The following is a 13,484-nucleotide window of genomic DNA, read 5'->3' as shown; positions in this document are numbered from 1 at the left end:
GGAAGAAGGGCTGAGTATACAAGGCCATGATATGACAGATGTCAGATCTAGTGTGGGCAGAGTTACCACCTTTACATCAGGGGCTAGAGGTGATGTTAGCCAAAACTAGGAGGCATTGAGCAGCATGCCCATGCTGGGGAATATAAAGCGCCGCGCCAAATTTTTTGCCATAAATTTGAGAGGAGGAAGGAGTGAGGGAGAGACAGGGAAGGAGGGCAAGCGAGAGAGAGAGAGAGAGAGAGAGACAGGAAAAGAGGGTAACTGGTGAAATCTGGGGCTGTCATAGAGTTGGAAGGGACCTCAGGAGGTCATCTAGTCCAACCCCCTGCTCAAAGCAGGACTAACCTCAGCTAAATAATCCCAGTGAGGGTTTTGTCAAGCCGCAGTTTAAAAACCTCTAAAGAGGGAGATTCCACCACCTCTCTAGGTTACCCATTTCAGTGCTTCACCACCCTCCTAGTGAAAAATTTTTTCCTAATGTCCAACCTAAATCTCCCCCACTGCAATTTGAGACTGTTGCTCCTTGTTCTGTCATCTGTCACCACTGAGAATAGCCTAGCTCCACCCTCCCTGGAACCCCCTTTCAGGTAGTTAAAGGCTGCTATCATAGTTGTCAATGTCACTGCTCAGCTAGAGCAGCTGACAAGTTTTATGGGCACTGGGCTTTGAGCCAGGGAGCGGGCCTGCCAGCCCCGGAGGTGGGCGACTGCTATCCAATCCGAGCTGGAGCAGAGGCAGCTTCCACGCCGGCTGGGACCCACAGATGTGGGTAGGCGGCTGCTGACCATCTTCAAGCCGGGGCGCTGGAGGCTGTCCCTCGGCTCGGAGCTGGGGCGTGGGTGGCTCCCACCCAGCTGCGAACCCAGCTTGCGAGATGCAGGAGGCTGCCACCAGGCTCCCACCTGGGAGCTGGAACCCAGCGGGAAGCAAGGTGCTGCTGCCTGCTCCCCCAGAAGTTAGCAGCCGCTGCCTGCCCAATGGGAGCTCTGCGCCGCCAAAAAAGGGACGATGTCCTGGATTTTTCGGCAGAGGGTATCAAGTATGAGTGTAATTTCCCCGCGGAGCCTAAAGGGTTCTGCAGGGAAATTTAATTGAAACGCTGACCTAGTTGTTTGTATATAATTTGCTTATTTCGACTGTTTTTTTTTGGCTCCATATGTAAAAATACTGTTAAGAGTTTGGGGGGTTCCGCAATTATTTATCAAGTTCAAAAGGGTTTCGTGGCCAAATTTAATTGAGAAACACTGCTCCAGAGTGGAAAATAGTGGTCCAACAGGTTTCTATGGCTAACATTTAGTGGTTATGGCATGCTAGTGATATACACCATTTTCAGTGAGAGCTTTGAGATCCAAAAACATGGTTCTCTAATGCTTTTTCCAGGTAAATGGCACATACTGATGTACTATAAAGAAACCTTACATCAATTAGATATTTAATATTCACTCATAAATGAGAAAGTAGCTATTCAGCCCTGAAATGCAGTTATATGTCACTATATCCCCTCATTTTGATTTAGATGTTCCTCCCTTCCTCCCCTCCAGTTAGGTTTACTCCAAGTGTGGACAAGGGCTGGATTAGGAAGGATCAGCATACTAGTAGACAAACATTTCCATCTTTGAGGGTCTTTGGAAGCTGAGTTTTGAATCTCCTGATGAGAATCCAATCACACAATATCATCATAATTCTTGCATACTGGTGAAGATTGTGTGGACACATTACTTTAGTATATTCATCAAAATATGAGGTCTCATCAGCACTTCAGCAAATATTGCCCATGTTTTCCTCAAAAATATTCATCTCATCAGTGAAACTAAACTAGTGCCATTCTTAACTTTATCCATAAGTTGTTATAAACTTTAATACATATGTTGAAGGTTTACTTAAAAGTGTGAAATGTGATCACACTGTAAACAAAACCAACATGACAATTTCCTCTACAAGTAATTGCTTTATAATGACTTATCAAAGTTAACTACATTTCTCTTTGGAATTCAGCCAAGTATCTTTTGCAACAATTAATAAACCTATAGACTTACTACACAACTCCCAGAGATTGCTCTAACTGTAATGGGCTCAGTTTGCCATCTTCTAATCACTATAGGCAGCGGGATACACTGCTTCAGAGGACTGCATTCAGACAAAGATAAATAAATGTAAATACAAAAAACTGAATTTGAGCAACAAGCAGAATTAAAGAGTTGTTATCTTAATTAGTGTTCCCTCAGATACTAAGTTCCCCATAATTGTATTATGAACAGTTAAGATTAATACATCAAAGAATTGTAAAATATTAACACTCTTATTTACTTTTCAGTATGTTTATTCTCACATTTCTCTGAGCCCAAGCAAGGAAAATAAACTGACTCAATTGTTTTTGTTTGTTTATAGATAGTTTCATTTTCTGATTTCATGCCCCTGCACAATCTTTGTCAAGTTGCTGACACTGCAGGGAACATTTGTTTATTTGTTAATAAAAGCTTCCCATTGGAATAGTTTTTCACAAGTTTTGTGAAAATATTTTCTATTGATCTTTGATTTTTTAGGATTAAGTTCTTAAAGAGATTCGTTTTTAAGTTTGATATGAAAGTATCCCTTCGAAGCATAAAGAAGTTCATCCATTCACTTTATGATGTGTTAGAAGGCAGGGATTAATTTAGAATAAATTAGTATTTAAACAAAAGGCATTTTTATTTATTACAGCTTCATTATTTTAAGACACTTGTATTAAACACGCAAAGTTAATGTTGTTTCCCTTTAAATATAAAGACAGTGCTCAGACTGAGAAATCAAGAACAGGTTTTGGTAACTTCTAAGTATTAAAATATTTACCTGCAGGTAAAATTATACAGGAGATGCAATGGGACCAAGTTATGGCACAGAGTAAATGTAGCAATAATTAAAGTTTAGACTGAACAAAAAAAACAAAGGAAGTCACTACACAAGCATAGTTTGGACAAGTTAATAATTTTTGCTGCACTACTGGAATTTCCTTACTTGGGCTCACAGTTTTGCATCACTAATCCACATGAACCATTATTTTTCTTTAGTTTCCTAGGTTTTAAGAAAAAGGAATGAGCTTTGTTGAAGTGTACATTGATACACTAAAAAAAGACAAATAGCATATCTTAATTCACATACACAAAAGATATCAGTGTAACAATGCCCTGGGTCACACACATTTAGGTGCTTGGGCCCTTTAAGAACAGGCTTTCTGGGAAATTTAGTTCCCAAGAAGGAAAGGAGCCCATCAGTCATGGACCAAGGAATCAGGCAACTGCCTTGAGAAATATAAAGGGGCAAGCCTCAGTTCAGTTGGAGGGTAGATAAATGTTCAAGTAAAATCCTTCATGTGGCCTTGGGAGGAGACTGACAAAGTATCAACAGTGTGCCCAGGGGAAGGGTGTTACCACTCTCCCTATGTGCTAAAAGCTGGAAAAGCCTCACTTGGTTGTTGGGAGTCTTCTGTGTTACTTTTATCCTATTTTGAAATCTTAAAGTTAGTACAGCCAGTCCTGAGAAACAGGATTTGGACGCAACTGTAGTTTGCGTTTTATTATATCTTCCTTGACACATGTATCTCTTCACCAGTTCACAGTCAGCTTTAAATATATATATAATTTAAACACTAAGTCAGTTTTCTTCAAGCCTGAAGTATTTACTTTAACCAACTAGGAAGTTTTAACTTCTCCCATTAGAGTTATATGATCACTATGATATCTGTAATATATAGAGAAAAAATATTCCCACAATTTAAGAGTGGCTGTATTAAATGTCAAAAATCTTTCCAATAAAAGATTCACCTTCGCTCCAAGACCAAGCAAATAAATTTCAACCCAGAAGCAACTTGTCTGAGCAAGTTAAAAGTTAGTGAGCAAAGTTAGAATGGAAACTGTATCCTAAGGTTCTGTGTTTCATGCACCTATACAGCTCCATAAACAGGTATTTAACTGTGCACCTAAATGTAAGGTTTGTTTTTTATTTTAATTTATCCTTTAATGTTGTAAAATAATCTTCAAAATGTAAACTGACCAATGCAGTGGTATCTGCACATGTCTGCAGGCAGAGTGAGCAACACTTCTGGAAAAGAAACAAACAAAAATTACTCCTGTTCATCTCAGTAGAACGATATTATTAACTAGCATTTGTACTGAAGTACCACTCTGAGGCACCACTCAGATCACTGTGCTAGGGATTGTACAAACACAATAGCTTACAAATCCAATGAAAAACTAAATGCGACAAGTGAAATTTTTTTTTTTTAATGGTGGGAATGAGGGGTTGAGGTTAAGGTAATGAATGCAAGATCAGTTACACGGATTATGTGCCATACAATTGAGATTTAAAAAATGAGTTATTTCACTGTTAAACTTTTCAGCCAAAAAAAAAAAAAAAAAAAAAAACCCTAAAGTGTCTTATCCTTTTTTATTGCTTGTAGGAGCAATTGTTGTAGACTGCAGTAGGAAGATGTTAATTGCAAAATAAAACCCACATTCCCACCTACTTAGAAGTAGGTAGAGAAGATTTCTTTACCACACAGAACCAGAAGTCCAAGCTGCCCACTCACTGCTGAAAGCCAGGACTGATTCCTCATTCTCCCAGACACCCTATGTCCAAAACCAGTTGTCAACCACTACTAGCTATTCCCTCTTCCCCAAATCCAAGAGTTTATATAATGCATGCATTGCAATTGAAAATCTGCAGCACTTATAAATTGCAGGTGGTATAAAAAATTGATTTTAACATCAAATTAAACAAGGGATACTGTATTGAATTGGGGGGAGGGGGGGGGGTTGTACCACCATACAATCCAGATCTAACCACAGTGAAGACATAGGAACCTTGATGGAAGCATTTCTTGCCAGTAAACGCTATAATACATGGAAATGTTGTTTACAGATGTAGTCTTTATGTTCACGCCATCCATGATAGAAGTCTGTTTTCAATGACCTAATGAGAACTAAGAGTCTACAATGGACATACACTCCTACACCTCAAAGTTCAAGCTCACTGATTTTCTACAACCAAGGCTCTGTGTTTTGATATGAAACTACAAAGCTAAGGGCACACCTACACTACAAACACTACAACAGCAACTATGCTGCTGTCACACGGATAGCATAGATGCCTCCTACGTCAACGGAAGAGGTTTTTCCACTCAATGTAAGTAATCCGCCTCCCCAGGAGATGGTGGCTAGGTCAACAGAAAATTTTTTCATTAACTTCCCTGGTGTAGCCATGGTTGTTAGGTCAGCTTACCTATAGCACTCAGGGGTCTGACTTTTTCCACATTCTGATTGATGTTGCTAAGTCAATCTAAATTTAAAATGTGGACCATAGCTAAATTAACATGTACCAAGCTACTGGAAAAGTATGTCACAGGCTGTTACCATAAGTTGACCAAATTGTGCTTGAAATAATAGTAACTGAAGCTTCTTCTACTCAGCCTTTACTGATGTAATCTCATGATTGAAGAGACTACTTCATTGTCCAAAACGTTATACCTGCTGTCATTTATAAAACTAAATAAAGCTTAACACTGGCACTCTCTCTCCAAGAGGCTTTTATCCTGGATGTGGAAAAAAAATGTCTACTCACCAGTAGCAAGAACTTATTTCCTGCTGAGTGGAGAGGGGTCAAGAATAGAGAGGACACAAAGCCATTGGTTTCTACATAACTCAAGTTTTTATTTTAAGTAACAGCACAGGCTCCTGCCTTTGCGGATCTGAGCTTAAGTATTTTGAGAATCTGGGCCTCAGTTCTGATTCCTTACAGTTGCCAAGAAAATCTTCCAGCATCAAAATGATTCAGTGCTGTCTGCCAAAAAGACTTATAGGAAAACCGTTCCAGTGCTTCTGCAGTTGCATATACCTTTTACAATAAGCAGCAAAACAAAACAACGATAGTAATTTTCATTGCTACTGTTCACAACTGTCAATTTCATTCACTGCTGGCTTGAAAAGCTAACCAGCAGAAGCAGGCACAGGAGTTATTCATGGCTCTTGCTCTGCCCCCAAAATCTCAGAGCTTCCTGGCTGTGGGTTTGGTTGTAGGGTGGAAGAAGGGATGGAGTAACAGAGGTCATCTTGCAGCCTCCCAGCTGAGAGCAGCATCCTCCTTTGTCCTTCTATCAACCTTTTTTGAGTTCTTTCTTCTCCCTTCCACACCCACAGCCAAGAAGCTCTGGGGTTTTTCGGGCAGAGCAAGACCACATCCTCTCTAACAGCTGGAGGTGAGCAAAAGTGGCTTTAATCTGATATTAAATCAGCCAGAGACTGCTACAAGAGGTGACTTAACTAAGCAGGATACAAAGACAGCTCCCAAGTAGAAATCTTAAAGCCTCCCCCCCCCTTATCTAGAAGGGGACTCTGGGTAGTACATGAGGACTGATTTTGCCCTTGGCCTCTGGTATCTCCAACTCAATCTTCCAATACTATTAATGCAGTTCAAGTATACACACACTATATTTGTTAAAAACAAACAGACTATAAATGTGTTAGAATGGACTAAAACATAAGAAAAACTTGAGTCAACATGAGTAAATTTGTGCACAGAATGGAGAAAATAAATTTAGTACGACCCAATGAAGAACCTGTTCAGCTTGACATTTAAAAAAAGCAAACACTCCGCCCATCCCCCACCTTATCCCACTGACTGCCTGCAACTGCATAATGTTAAAGCCTCTAGTTTTTTCATTTCCTGTAAACATAGGAGCCATGCAAATATACCTTTCAATGGATTTCCAGCTACAGCTCTTCCCCCCCATCAGCACTTGTGACAGAGACTATTCACAGAATCTTCATTAAATACTTGCTTATCAGAAAACATTAAGTAGAAAGCCAACACATTCAGTAATAAATTCTTTGGGGAAGGAGCCCCACCTTTTATGTTTGTACAGCATCTAGTACATTGCAGGTACTTCCAGTAAACTACTGCAACACTGAACAGTATAAATACTGCATTTTACAGAAAGCAATGAAACATTCTTGCTACCTTAAGACAACAATTCCCTTCCCCTTGTCTCCTTTCATGATACCTAGCTCATTTATTTTTAAATCTGCTCTCCCTCTGAACCCAACAGTTAGCTATTACATTAAAATAATGACAAATCCTATTACATGAAGGCTATTATGGTTCATACAGCAAGTCTATTACCACAGCAAAGCAGCACATCAGCACATATTTACAAAAACAGCTATATCCACTTTCTTTATCAAGACTTTTCCCAGTTCGTAAACTGGAGAGCACGAGGCCTGAGTTAGAGAATCCTTGTGACGTATAGCCTAAAGTGACAGTCACATATATTACATAATATGTAAAGATATCACAATTGGGGAAACAGAGAAACAAAGTGAAGGAAAAAAGTCAGAGGGAAATCAATCTAGAGATCAAGACCATGACTTCTTTTCAAGTCCTTCCCAATGATGTATTCAGGGTACTGAACACTTCAGTAGCATCTCACTCAAGAATTAAAACATGTTAGGAGTGCTGTTTTCCAGAATATAGAATACAGAAGTTCTGGGAGGCATTTCTGTTCTCATAAATGTTTTTTGTGTATATTTATACCTGGTGCACAAACAGTCATAAAAAATGCAATAGGTCCACTGTATTTGTGACTTAGTTTAAAACCGAGAGCAGGAAGGACCTGCCTGCTTGCATAATTACTTGTAGCTAATTTTTAGACATGGAAAAGGTTTCTTGCAGAGAGTCTGAATACAAAGAACTGTAAATCCTGCATAACATGACTTGCTCCTGATTACATTTTGTCAATGTGTGGTTCAAAACATCAGCATCTTTACTTCCCTCAAGGCTCCAATCATTAAGAAACGGTTTGCAAAATAGCTACAGCTAGGTTAGGTGCACATTAGTCAAACTGTGCCAGAGGGGTAGCTGTGTTAGTCTGTATACAGCAAAAACGAGAATTCTGTGGCACTTTAAAGTGCATCTGAGGAAGTGAGCTGAAGCTCACAAAAGCTTATGCCTGCTGAAATTAAATTTGTTAATCGTTAAAGTGCTACAGAATTCTCGTTATTAGTCAAACTGGCTGCACTTCTTGCCAGACATTCAGCCTGATCCATCTCCCACTGAAGTTAATAGGAGTTGGATCATGCCCCTGAAGTACATAAATTAACCAACACAACAGACACGGAGAACTTTACGTGCCAGAGAATATTTAAAAATCCCTCTGTTACTCTGCTGTCACCCTCTTGACTTCAGGGGTGTCATAATTCCAAGAACACTACAGTCATCACAGAGCCTTCTAGAGCAGACAAGACCTGAATTTGTAATATGTTAAAAACAAGGACCCCCCCACACACACATACACACACACATCTTCATTATGTAAAAGGCAGCAAGAGCACAAATCCTACTTTTTCTCCTGTGCAGTTAACCTTCACACACACACAAAAAAAGAGAAACGGATTTTAGATTTTATAAATAGTGTTGGCCTTAACTTTTGTTAAAAAAGTTCTTAAAGTCAGAATTGCCAAAAAAGTGACAGGATCCTTCACAAATAAATAGCTAGGGGCTGGAAGAATGTTCCTTGGATGCTTTTTAAAAGTGAGAAGACAGAAAGGCTTTTAAACATAAAAAGAAATTGAGATCTTTGGTTTCCAATGTAATAGAGTCAACTACTGCAGCCCACTGCTAAAACAGGAAAAATGTTCAATTCTTTGCTGTCATTTGGATATAGCAGTCTCAGCATCAGTTCTCTTTATTCACAGCTGTTACTTAACTTTTCTTTTCTCCAAAAGGACTCTGCACATCATAAATACTTAAAGCCTAACAGCTCACAAGTGACCATAACCACAGAGGCTAACAAGCATGCAACATCCCTTTGCAACACACTCACCTTTCTCTTGAGCTAGAACCATTTTTAACAAGCAATGAATTAAGATGAACTAGAATCCTGCTTGTTAAATGTTACTGTAGGGTTTTAAAGGGTAAAACACATCACAGTCTACACAATAGACAGGCATGTGGTAAGCCAGTTTACAGCAGAGGCTAAGGAGTTTTTATGAAAATTAGTGCATGGCTGAAAAAATATCTCTACGTGATTGATTGCACTGGATTCAGAGAAGTTCCTACACCTACAGTGTTTTCTAAAGATATCACAGGTCAGTGAAATGAATGCATGTTTGTTTTTGGTTTAAACCCTGGGCTTAAGGAAGCAGGGCTATCAATTTCAGTCTCCTGCCAGCTCACAAGAACAGAGTTGGCAAAAAAGAGCAGAGGAATGGAACTAAATACACCCTCATCACCACAACATTTGTTATGAACAGACAACTATCCAACAGCTGATGTTTTTAAGAACTGTTACAGCCCCTGTTTCAGAGATCTGACAGATTTAAAGAGAATAAAAATGAGGTTAACGTCAAAGTGAATTTTAGTGGGGACCCAACCATGTAGGTCAGGTTTTGATGTCAAGTGTTGATTTCTATTTTAATTTATTTCAGGGATTAAACTAATGCACCTAAGGCTTCAGCCAAAGGAGTCCTCTTATGAAAATTAATGTTTTGAGATGTTTTTCTCTTCTCATTTTAAAGAGTTCTATGTTTTGTCCATCTGTAAGTGTAACCCTTCTGCCAGTCAAAGTTAGCAGCAACAAAGGCCAGGTTCAATATCTAGGGGTTCCTTTCAGCAATACAACACAAAATCAGCTCAAGCCACCACCCAGCAACCTAGGACTATTAGACACCACCCCTTAGGCATCTCTAGAGGTGATACCTCCCCTCTCATAAGCACAGAAAAGAGCACAGCGTAGAAAAGAGACTTTTAATAAAAGGGGAAAAATAACTCAGCATTAAGTTGTGAAAACGCCGGGAGCAGGATTCACACATACAAAACCAAGAACAAAACACCCACCCCAAAGTACATTGTGCAGTTTCCTTTTGCCTCCGATTCTTAAACCCAGCAACAAGAAGTTCCTTTAATGTGCCTCTCTCTTCACAGCACCCCATCCATAGGCGTTATCCTTAGTCAAGGCAGACCCAGAGTCTAGAAGTGCAGCTGTGGAGTTCACTTGCCACCCTGGATGGAGTGTGGGGGGAGAGAAGAAGGCTCCTTGTTCGCTCCACTATCTGGCCGCTATGTTCCAGCCACCCCACCAGGTCACATGCTAGACCACATGCCACACTGGCCAGCTTTCGCCAGCTGCTCCACTGCACATACCATCACCTTCTCCTACGACCTGCTCCTCTACTACAGCTTCCGACCTGCTCCTCTACTACGGCTTCCGTGAGTCAGTCTCTTGAGGTTCCACCCAGCTCACTGATTCTCAGCACTTTCATCTCTTACTGATTTTCAGCTCTTAGTGGGTTAACATCAATGTTACTGCTGAAGTTGGGCAGGAGCCCTACTCCCCCTGTAGATGATTTCAGCTCTAGCAAGCCAGTAACAAAACAAAAGACTCCTAATGTAATCTTAATTAACTCTATCTTTGAACAGTGGAAGAGGGAGGTTAAACCATGCCTAGAGATCGTAGGCAGAGCCCACACTTCCAGGCAGGAATACCTGTCCCAACCCCCATCAACCTATACAGGGCTCTGGCATCTGAGCCCCATTCTTAGCCAGTTCAGTTCAGTTCAGATGACAGTGACCTTTCAGTCACAACAGACTAAGCACAGGTCTGCTTCCCTTTGCTCATACAATAAAGGGGAACAACATTTTGTTACTCCTGCATTTAACACTAAAGTGATTTGTAACCCAACACTAGCCAAAGGGACCATTTGGGCAAAGCAGTTCCATCACGCTGAGCACCCTGAGCAGGGTGGGTCTGCTCATGCAAACACAGTCTGGCAGCCCTGCCTGTTCCCCTCCCCCCAGCCAGCTTGGCAGGATGTTCAGACCCTACTTACATAAGCAAATGAATTTCATATTAAAAAGGAATAGGTTCAACTCACCTGAGTTTAAAAAAAACAAACAAAAACACCACTACCTTTACAGAATGGGGGGCGTGAGGTGGCAGGGGTGTGTGTGTGTGTGTTTCAGCTTTCCTAGACACTGTGGTTTAGAAAGATGGTTTTAAAGCAAATAGCATAGGGATACTGCATACTGGACTGAGAATTAAAAGAGTAACAGTGTTTCATTAAACTACTAAATAAACATACTTGTGAGTGCATTCTTCTTGAAAATCAATCTTTCAAACAGACCTTTCTAATAAACATATAGGAGGGCCTGTGGTGACATGCAACAATGTATATATGCTTGGGAAATTAAAGTTTTGCTCCCTTGGGGATATTAAACAATTAATCAGGAGGCTCCTTTCCAGTGCTAGTGAAAGGAAACTACTAACAACTAAGAAAACTAGGTTTTGAACTGGGTTATATATTTTTAAAAGGACTTATTACTATATTATCTTGACTCTTAGTTTCAGTTTAAATATGCCTTGTTCATTAAGCCTCCTGTGAATATGCATCCTGCATGACAATTCACGGCTCTTCATTTTCTCTAAATATGCAGAGCAAAATAATTTCTTAGTCTGATTAATACATCAGCAGATACATTCACTTAAAAGTGAATGAGGAACCGCATTAAGTTGCATGCGACCCCATCCATGAGATCACGTGGAAAGTCACACAACCGCCCTCAAATATTTCCCTCAACCATGAGTCTAACCACCTTCTACACGCATTTCAACAAGAAAAGTGCTCCCGTTTGTAGTGATTTATCCACCCATTCGCCCTGCCAAAAGCGTAATCCCACAAGCCCAGCATCTGTAGCCACCCAGCTCCACTCCGTTGGCTATTGAGGAGTCCTTCGCAGATAAAACACAGCTGGAAGTCGAGATCGGCCAGTTTTTGCAAACCAGCAAGCGCCACGCGACTGGGGTGACCCGCCATCAGGGACGGGCTGCAAACCAGCAGCGACAGCTCTTCTCTGCAGCGCGACCCCGGCCAGGCTGCTGCGGCTAAGCTCAGAGAGGAGAGCAGTTAACCGGGCGGGGCGCCGCGTTACCTTCCCCGGAGCCCCCCAGCGCCACGCTGCGGGATGGGGACTGCGCTGGCCAGGAGCGACCCCCACAATGCGGGCAGCGCCGGGCTCCGCCATGGCACCGGAGGGGTCTGGAGCAGCAGCAGCCCAGGGGGCGGCTCGCTGGCAGCCCGGCAGCAGCGGGGCGGACCCCAACCGCTGGGGGAAGTCCCCGCAGAGCCCGCCGCCGCCGCAGGCTGGGTACCCCGATACCGCCCGAGTGGGGGCCAGGACAGCCCCAGTCACTGCGTGCCCCGGGCGGGCAGGGGGCAGCCCGCCCCACTCCCAGACCGCGGCTCTCACCTCCCCGGCGACCCGGGCGAGATGCGCGGATACGGGCGGCAGCAGGAGGCGTCCGGGCAGGACCCGCGTGTGACGAAGGGGCGCGCGCGGCACCAGCCGGTGCGGGGGAAGGAGGGGCCGTGCAGGGGACGCCCCAGCCCCGCTGATAGACTCGGGCTCCCGCGCCTGTCCCCGGACCCCGCCGCGGCGCAGCGTCGCTGTTTGATTCTCTCACCACCAGCCGCGGCGCCGCCTTCTCCCTGGACCGCCTGGGCGGGGCTCCAGCGCGGCCACGCCCCCTTCTCCTCGGGTGACAGGACCGGCTCCGCCTCATTGGCACAGAGCCGGGGAGGGCGGGGGGCAGGTTTGACAGCTCAGGCCGGCTCGAGAGGAAGCTCCCGGCCCCGCCTTGCCCCCAGCCCCGTTAGATCCGTTAGCCACAGCCCGCTCCCGGGCGCGCGCTTCCCTACGACAGCAGCACTGACCCCGCCCCCCGCAGCCAGCCCCCCACACACAGCGTGACACCCCTCACGCTCCCGCACCCGCTGCCCCACCAGCTGCAGCCTGGCACGCACCCCCCGCGCTCCTGCAGCCCCATCGCCCCCAGCTGCAGCCTGGCACACACCCCTCGGGCTCCCACCAGCTACAGCCTGGCACACACCCCTCGGGCTTCCACAGCTCCACCTTCCCCAGCTACAGCCTGACACACGCACCCCTCGGGCTGCTGGAGCTCCACCACTCCCAACTGACACACACCCCCAGCTGCAACCTGGTGCGCACTCACACACACACACACACACACACACGAGCTACAGCCTGACATATAATCTTCGGGCTCTTGCAGCTCCACCATCTCCTGCTATAGCCTTAAGCAGCCCCCACTCTGGGTCCTGCAGCTCAACCACTCCTAACCACAGCCTGAAACACACCCGGCTCTGGTTTCTGCATCCCTGTCACCTCTAGCCACAGCCTGATACACACACCCCACACTAGCTCCTGCAGCTCGACCACCCTGCCCACAGCCTGACCACCACCCATCTGTATTATTCCTACATGCAAACCCAAACTGACCCTCTCATATACATACCCACACCAGTCTTGCTTCCTATATCCCAACACCCCTGCTCAGGTCCAGACCCACCGACACATGTACTCAGATGCCTCACCTAGCTTCTTGCAGGTAACCCTCCTCACCACATGACCTTCTACTTAGCCCCTTCCAACCACCTCCC

The 13,484-nt window shown here is 43.8% G+C and overlaps 1 protein-coding gene across 1 annotated transcript in view; it reads right to left on the bottom strand.

Annotated features, from left to right (window-relative positions):
* The window catches only part of OSBPL8 (oxysterol binding protein like 8), a 182,920-nt gene extending 170,255 nt beyond the window's left edge, over nt 1-12,665 (bottom strand). The window contains exon 1 of the mRNA XM_067559909.1: nt 12,274-12,665. The gene's annotated coding sequence lies outside the window, so the exon portion shown is untranslated. The remainder of the gene's footprint in view (nt 1-12,273) is intronic.
* Nucleotides 12,666-13,484: the final 819 nt, after the last annotated feature.

The sequence above is a fragment of the Emydura macquarii genome, unplaced genomic scaffold (assembly GCF_026122565.2).
Source record: "Emydura macquarii macquarii isolate MOO-44397 ecotype Brisbane River unplaced genomic scaffold, CSIRO-AGI_Emac_v2 contig_2205, whole genome shotgun sequence".
Taxonomy (NCBI): domain Eukaryota; kingdom Metazoa; phylum Chordata; order Testudines; family Chelidae; genus Emydura; species Emydura macquarii.
Note: the sequence above shows the minus strand (reverse complement) of the source record. Positions and strands in the feature narration are given on the sequence as shown.